At 39.2% G+C, this 8,658-nt stretch overlaps 1 non-coding gene across 1 annotated transcript; it reads left to right on the top strand.

The window, feature by feature from the left end:
- The first annotated feature begins 7,740 nt into the window (after positions 1 to 7,740).
- Positions 7,741 to 7,847, top strand: LOC141609666 (small nucleolar RNA R71). Its single transcript, XR_012527587.1, has one exon. It is a non-coding gene; the product is annotated as a small nucleolar RNA R71 (small nucleolar RNA).
- The last annotated feature ends 811 nt before the right edge of the window (positions 7,848 to 8,658 follow it).

Raw genomic sequence — 8,658 nt, forward strand, 5'->3', positions numbered from 1 at the left:
TGACAATGAACAAGCTTTTGACTAATTCTTCAAGGTGTTGAGTAACATCAACAACACCTTGAACATGTCCCCTTGACATCTCACATTGGATGAGAAATTGGTGGAGTCCTCCCTAAACCACCATTTGGAAATATTCTAACTCCCTAACTTGCATTTCGTTTTTACATTGCATTTTTGTCATTTTTGGATTTATATTTTTGTGCCTTGATCAAGATATTCATCATTTTGAGAGAAATGAGGGAGGGAATTATGATTTTATTGATGTGTAGTGCTTTGACTTAGTGTGAGGATAGCAATTGCCTAGGCTATTCATGCCTTTGTTGTGCCCCCGCAATGAAGAACACGAGAATTGAAGAATGAAAATGATAAGGGTTATGCAGTACCCACGGATGGACCTGAATCTGTGTGGACAAGGAGGAATCCAAGCGGCCAAAAGGAGAATCCGCTTGTCCTGAAGAATCCGAGCGTCCAGGATACAATCCGCTCGTCTGGCAGAGTTGTAGAATTCAAAAAAATGGTCTGTCACAGAATCCGAGCGTCCCAATGAAGAATCCGCTCGTCTGATTTTGGACGCTCGTCTTACAGCAAAGACGCTCGTCTTTCTACTGTTGAAATTTAAAGAATCACCCTGTAACAGAATCCGAGCGTCCGTGCAGGAAGACGCTCGTCTCAAATTGAAAAATCCGTCCGTCTTTGCTGAAAGACGCTCGTCCTGTGGCGTCATTTCTTGAAGCAAAACGGGAAGAATCCGAGCGTCCCAGAATGCAATCCGCTCGTCCCCTGCTGCTATTTCAAATATAATGGGTCTTTTAAACCCTTATTCCCTCATTTATTTTCATTTCCTCTACATTCAAACACTACCCAAAACTCAAAAACCCCAAAAACCCTCATCCTCTACATCAACAAAACCAAACTTTCTCAACCAAATTCAACAAAATCAAATCCAAACTTCCTCACAACAAAAATTAATCACTCCTTTTGCAACAACAATTGATTCAAACACCAAAATCTTCAACCTTTGAGTCGATTTTTAAGATACAAAGCAACATTCTTTCATCTTAAATCGATTTGGACATAACTAAAAATTGAAGATTTCAATGTTTCTTTGGTGTAATCAAGAATGGCAAGAACTAAAGGAGGTAACAAGGCACCCCCAAAGAAGATACTATCAAAAAGGCAACAAACTCTTCAAGCAAAACAATTGTCAAAGGCATTGGTAGTCCATGAGGCAAGGTTGGAGGTTCAACAAGGTCCCTCTATGGAAGCTACAACATCAACAACTCCGGTCATTGAGCAATTATCTAATTATCCGGAGGTAATTTTCACTTCCGACTCTCATAGGGATAAATTTGTTCTCTTTGCTAAGAAGACCATTATGCCTACAAAATTTATTTGTGAAGATGCTTTGACAAAGTTGGGTGTTCTTGAACAAACCAAAACCTTCTTTGAGGCTATGGGATTGGGTAAATTGTTTACCATGAAAGAATTGACATACCCCTCCCTCACCTTGGAATTTTTGAGTTCCTTGAAAGTCACAAGGGTGGAGATTAGAACCCACATCGAGTTTCGTCTTGCAATTGTGTGAATTAAGTAAGATTTTAGGCCTTAGTGATACCCCGTACTATGAAAAGATCCCCGAAAAGTATGACCCCGCTCCTCTTTGGGAGGCAATTTCCGGAAAGAAATTTGTGCGCTTTCATGATTGTCGTGCCCTATTAGTCCACCATCTGGGCATTAGAGTGTGGCATAAGGTCATTGGGAATACTTTGATAGCAAGAAATGACACTAATCATCTTACCAAGCTCGATTTTGTTCTTCTTGAGTCGGCCTTGAACATAGGAAGGGAATATACTAAGCCATATAATGCTCTAAGACTTTTGGTTGAACGATGGCTTAATGTCGATTGTGGTAAAGAAGGCACCACTTTTATTGTAAATGGAGGACTAGTTACCTATTTGGCCAAGCACTTTAACCCAAATTTCAACAAAGACAACACTTATGTGGCGGTTAAAGGAGGTCATCTCATTGATATGGACACCATGATTCACAAGTTTAAGTGGGTCAAGCATGATCCTCTTGACACCAAATATGGGTGGTTAACCAATGAAGCTAGATCATTCACCTTACCTTCAAAGATTTGTTGATTGAGTGTTCACCTGCCAAACTACCTTCTTCCACTCTCCGAGGAGACCGAGTACATTATTCAACAACAAAGAGGCAAGATTGACGAGCCCTCCTCCTCCATTGTCACACCACCCTATCCATTTGAGTATCACGAGTTCAAAACCAAGAATGTCGAGGTAGGAAATGATTACATGACTCTACTCATGAGGGAAATACACAAGCAAGCTTACAATGATAGAGTGGATGCTTACAAAGCCCAATATCCGCCCCTCCTACATCTAGCTAGGCAAGGACTTCATGATCCATCATGTCCTTTGCCTAGTTGGGCGGATATGGAAGTTTTCTTTCCTAGCACCTCTAGTGGTGGAAGACCGGGTGGAGAGGAGAATGTTGATGAAGAGAGTGTTGATGAAGAAGGTAAAGAAGAAGAGGTTCAAGAGAATGTTCAAGAAGGAGAAGCTCAAGAAGAGGAAGAAGAAGAAAGTGAGGAAGAGCAAGGAAGTGAAAGTGGGAGTGGAGATGATTCCACATCTATGGAGGAAAATGATGATAATGATGATATGATGGAGGATTAGCAAACCTTGGAGGCTCCTACATTCTTTCACCCCTCTTATGGTTTGTCTACTTCTTTTGTTTTCTTTATTTTATTTTGATCATTTGTTTGTGGAGTCCTAGCAACATGGAGGACTAACACCTTGGCTTCATTAAGGTGTTCTTTTCATCGTTCCCAACTTGTAAAATCCAAAATGACAATTTTTAGTTTCATGCATTGCATTCCATGTGCATGAACTACCCCGAAATTCAAGACGTTAGAAATAATGTCTATTTTGGTTTAGGGAAGTCCATGCATATGCATCGGGAGGTAATTTAAATTACGCTCTCCGCCATAACAAAAACACATGCATCATGTAGTGTAGCTTAGTATAGTTTGCATTTAGTTTAGAAATCATGCATCATGCTTGCATAATTTCCTATCGTATTGGCCATTTAGGACAATGCCCATACTAGTGTGGGGATGGGAAATTCTAACTTGACTTTTATTCAAAAATCCAAAAAAATCAAAAATTTTGAAAAAATCCACAAAAATTGAAAAATTGAAAAAACCAAAAACATGTTCATTTCCTTTTTAGTATAGTCTTGTATATATTGTTTGTATATATTGTGTTTGTTCATCCTTGTTCACATTGATTGACTACGCCACATCCGAGACATGAGGATATTGAAGACCGCATGGTATGATCTTTCCAATCTCCTTTTTCCTGTTTATGTTAATTACTATGTGGCTTTATTTTGATTGATGCGGTAAAAATAATGTGAATCTAGGATTGCATTTAGATTATTTGGCATACTAGTTGGTAGAATCATATGCATTAGGATGTATAAATGTTAGTTGCATCATAGCATATAGTTGCATGTTAGAAAATTTTTGTGAAACCGTCTACTTGGGAAGCTTGACAAGTGTATATAGGCCCTAGTAGATGCTTTTTCTTCTTAAGACTTTGCTTGTTAGAATACTTGTAAAACACCCTAGGATGTGTCATGCTAGTATCCTTTAACCCATGGATTAAGGCCTAGTCAAGAGTACCTTGTGGTGTATTAACTCCTTGGCTACCGTTTATTCCAAGGTGACCCTTGAAACCATGCAACCATCATTCATCCATGTTCTACCATATATTTTGTCATCAAAGGGAATGGTCACAAAGAGAAATTGTTCAAAAATTTGAGTTCAAGAAAAGAAAAGAAAATAAAAAGTTTGCAAATGCATCAAAAGAAAAGAGGAGTAACAAAAATGAAAACTCCTATGCTTCAAATATAAGCACCCTCACTACATATGGGGTGACTTTGAAAACGTTCAAAAGAAAATGCAAAAAGTTGAAAAGTTGTCAAGTATTGAAATGCCAAAAATCAAAAAAAATGGCAAGAAATTGTTCTCAAAATGTTATATGCCACAAGAAATTTGGGGGAAAAACAACAACAAAGCAAACTCCCAAATAAAACTCAAATACTATCGATCCCTTTATCCATCGTATCCATTTTTGTGCATGGTAGAGAGGGGACGACCCTTCTTCTTGTCTAGGCAAGAGGGGGAATTCCGCGATCCTCCGGTGTTTCTAACACCACAGGGAGTCTATTATTCTTGACAAAAGCATTTAACGATTGAGGACAAAGGTACCCTAGCTTGACACAACTTGGAGGTGATTTATTGGTATCCTTCTAGGCTTAGTAGTTTGAAGAAATTGCATCTATGAAGGAGTGTGTACCCTTGAATTGCTTTCCCTTTAGATAATTTCCGGCACTTAAATGAGGAAAGTGGCTATTCTTTTGTATATGCATCCATTACTTGATTTTGTGTGCTTTAATGATTGAATGTGTCGCCATTTTGGCAAGACCCACCTTGCCTTGCAAGAAGCCATCCTACCTCATGGTTGTCTTGTTGTGAGTTGAAGGGGCGGAGTGAGACCCTCTAATTGTCTCATATCGGCTATGCTATTAGGTTAGTTTAAATAACGGTCCTTGTTTTTGTCACCTCTTTACTCGAGACGAGCAAAGGTTCGGTTTGGGGATATTTGATGTGACAATTATTTGAGCATATTTAGTCCCAAAATTAGCCTCGTTCCTATGCTTTTTAGTGCATATTTGGGTCATTTACTATCATTAGTCCTTTGTTTTGCATATTCTTTGAGGCTTTGTTCCCTTGGTAGGAGAGGAGTGCAAACCTTGCATTTTCATGGCAAAATAGAGCTAAATTAATCGAATCTAATGACCAAGCATCAAAGAGAAGACAAGACTAGAAGGCCTTTATACATATTATAGTAGATTGGCAATGATGAAGAAATCCTTGCATCCCCGACTAAATCCCGGAGGATTATTGGAAGAAGAGAAGAAGAAAAGAAGAAAAGAAAAATCTGTGACGCAATCCGCTCGTCCATCATAGCAAGACGCCCGTCCAAGACTCCAAAGATCCGAGCATCTTTGCCATAGGGACGCCCGTCCAACCACGCCCCAATCCGCTCGTCCAGCCACCCCAGAATCCGCCCGTCCCGACCCTTTGGACGCTCGGATTGTCTTACAGGCCCATACGTCCTCTTCTTCCCTCTATGAAAGATGCACATATTTATGAAAGACCGGCAAAAAGGAGACTCGCATCTTTTCTGAGAGGAGCGATTCCTCAAGGACTTAATCGTCATTTAAGCCCTTAGTAAACCCAAATTTGTGTACCTAATCCCCACTATAAATACCCCATTAGTCTAATTAGATTGAGAATGTTCTTCTTATCAATCTTTAGTGTAGTTTATATCATTCTAATCTCTTCTTAATCTTGTAATCAACTTCTAATCAAATATTAATACAAATCTCATTTCCTTAATTTCCCTTTTGTTCATCTTTTATTTTGGGTAATTGAAGATTATTTGGGTTATTATTGAGAGATTGACAACCTTCCAATCATTCATCAAGTACTTCTATTATTCTTTGCTTTATCATTAGTAGGTATAATTCTCTTAATCCCTTTTTAATTATTGTTAATCATCTTTATTTATTCATCATGTTTTACTTTGTTAATATGATTGACAACCTTGTTAACATGTTAAACTTGATAATGAGTGAGTAGTTTCCTTAACTAGGGTTAATGGGTAATTAGGGGGAAACCAACATGGGGGATGATTCATGCTTAATTTAATATGTTTTCATAATTTATTTGCTTGCTTGTTGTGATCTCAACTTATGCACATGTTATGTTTGATGAAATGCGAGCCTATGAATCCTTGCATTTTTTACCCATCACTTACCTTTTCAATGAGACTTGTAAGACATAAACCAACTCGAGTCTCATTAGACCATGCATATAGTTGAGTAGGGAGGATTAAGTCGACTTGTAGGTGTTGTACAATCTAATCGATTCGGCTCCGGGACCCAAACCTTCCTAGGATTGTAAGATATAAACCAACTCGATCCATCACAACAATAATTTCTTGCGTATAATTTGAGAATATGTTTGTATGATCAATTCCCATGAATCCCCTATGACCCCATGACACCCTAGTGCTTTTTAGTCAATTGTTTACATCTCATTTTAATCATCTTGCTTGTTTACTTTTATTGCTATTTAGTTTAGTGATCTTCTTATCTCAACCCCAAATCGTGACACCCCTTGACACCGCTACTTGCAATTGAAAATCCTACATCAATACCCGTCCCTTGGGATCCGACCTTTATTTGCCTCTTTACTAATAGTAGAGTTGTTTGTGAAGTTATAAATATTGTTTTGCTCTAGGTGCTCCTAACGACAAGTAACCGAAAATTAAGCTCCAAGTGAGTCCGACCACCAACTTAGTAAATGGCACACTCACTTGAGGATTCTTCACTACCTTCATGAACCTCCCAAACTGTTTTTCAAGCTTAGACTTCTGCAATCTTTGTGGAAAAGGTAGTTGAATTTTGATTGGCTCGGCTTCTTTAGATTTAGAAGTACGTTTGGAAGTATTATCGTCAGATAAAGGGGTGACTCGATCGAGTCCAGTAATCACTCGATCGAAGAACCTATTTTCTTCCAATCTCGTACCTGAAACACGCGAATTTTGCAAATCAGGGGGGGTGCCTCGATCAAGCCTGGGTATCACTCGATAGAGCACGGTGGTTCCTCGATCGAGCTTGTGGCTACTCGATCGAGGATCCTTGGCGGATCCGTCTTTTTTTCTTTTCTCGCTTTTATTCTCTTTTCGTGTTTCAGTTTTGTCAACTTCTTTTTCATCGTCACTCAGCTCCAAATTACCCAATCCCTTAGGATGCATATAAGGGACTTCATCTTCATCAATGGGCACATCCAGACTTTGATAAGTAGTACCGCTCCTCAAAGAAATAGCATTAACTTGCTCATGATCTTGTTTACCTTAAGGAGGAAGACCAGACTGTTTGGAAGGAATTTGAGCCGCCATTTGAGCATCCAAACATCTTGTTATGAGCCATTAGTTCAAAAATATGAGCCGTTTGCTTTTGTTGAATCATCAAACTTTGTTGCAAAAGAGCCTTAATCTCTTCCATCTCATTACTTGGAGCTTATAGAGGAGGTTGCATTTGTTGAAAACCTCCTTGATTTTGCCGAACAAAGTTTCCTTGTGGTTGATTACCACGATTTGGAGGAATAATATAAGCATTCTGCGTCGGGGCTTGAGCAAAAACATTCTGACTCCTTTCAGGGAAGAAGTTAGAATAAGGAGTACCTTGCTTGAAAGACTGGAATGCATGAACTTGTTTAATGGTACTAATACACTTGGCCGTAGTGTGGCCATCTATCCCACATCTCTCACAGGACACCTCTTATTGAACCATATGAACTGTTTCTTGCTTATTAGCCAAAGATTGAGATGTCATTAATTCAGCTATTTGAGCCGTTAAGGCCTCTAGCTACGCCGCAATAACATTATCTGAACCACTTCCTCTCTTATTTCCTCTGGGTTACCATACTCAGTAGTGTGAGTAGCTATCTTATCAATCAACTTCCAAGCATTACCGTCATTGGTATTATCCTGGAATCTTCCATTGGCAACGGAATCAAGCAAAGGTCTGTGATCGTCATACAACCCGTTGTAAAACTGGTTGCAAAGAAACCAAATCTGGAAGCTATGATGAGGGACGGATCGAACTAGCCTTTTGAAACGAACCCAGGCTTCATTAAGGTCTTCAGTAGGACCTTGTTTAAAACTTGTGATCTGCCTTCTAAGAGCATTAGTCTTATGCGGTGGAAAATACCTCTTGTAGAATGCAAGAGCTAGTGAAGTCAAGTTAGTGATTGCGTCGGTCTCCATATCCAAGTCACGTAGCCATTCTACTACATCATCTCTCAGAGAGAAAGGAAAGAGAGTCTGCTTGACTTGATCTTAAGTCACCCCTGTAATCAAAGGAATAGAACAACAATATGTAATAAATTTCTCCATATGCATGGCGGGGTCCTCTCCCGCTTTTCCTCCAAATAAATTTCTCTCAACCAGGCTTATATAGGAAGGTTTGTGATGCGTGTCTATAATATGATGTTTTACACCTTTATTTCCACGCATTTTATGTCTATTATATGTAGTTTATTCTACTATTTCCCCTATTTCTGTCTACTCTCGTATTTTTATGTAATATTGCAGATTATTGCGGAAATGAGCAGAAAATGAACCAAATCTTGACCCCGAAAGCTAAGCTTAGGAAGGACATGAATATTTGACTCGGACTTAAGGTTTAGAATGCATTTCAAGGCCTGAAAGGTGTATTTGCGTGAGTTTTAGAAGCGGATTGCCAGCTACAGTGGTCTATAGACTGACCTACATGGTCTATAGACCATCAGAATGCTTCTCGACATTGCAGGCTGCTTTAGATGTCTATATCTCGAGTTCTAGGGCAGATAATCGAGTGATTCCAATTGGAGGTGAAAGCTTATCCTCTTAGCTTTCCAACGCCTTGTAGAACGCATGATTTGACCAAGTAACGAAGAAATGGAAGCTGTTTTAAGATCGGTGCGCGCTGAAGGAATCGTCAGAATGCAATTCTGTA

Source organism: Silene latifolia, chromosome 10 (genome assembly GCF_048544455.1).
Source record: "Silene latifolia isolate original U9 population chromosome 10, ASM4854445v1, whole genome shotgun sequence".
In the NCBI taxonomy this organism is placed as follows: Eukaryota; Viridiplantae; Streptophyta; class Magnoliopsida; order Caryophyllales; family Caryophyllaceae; genus Silene; species Silene latifolia.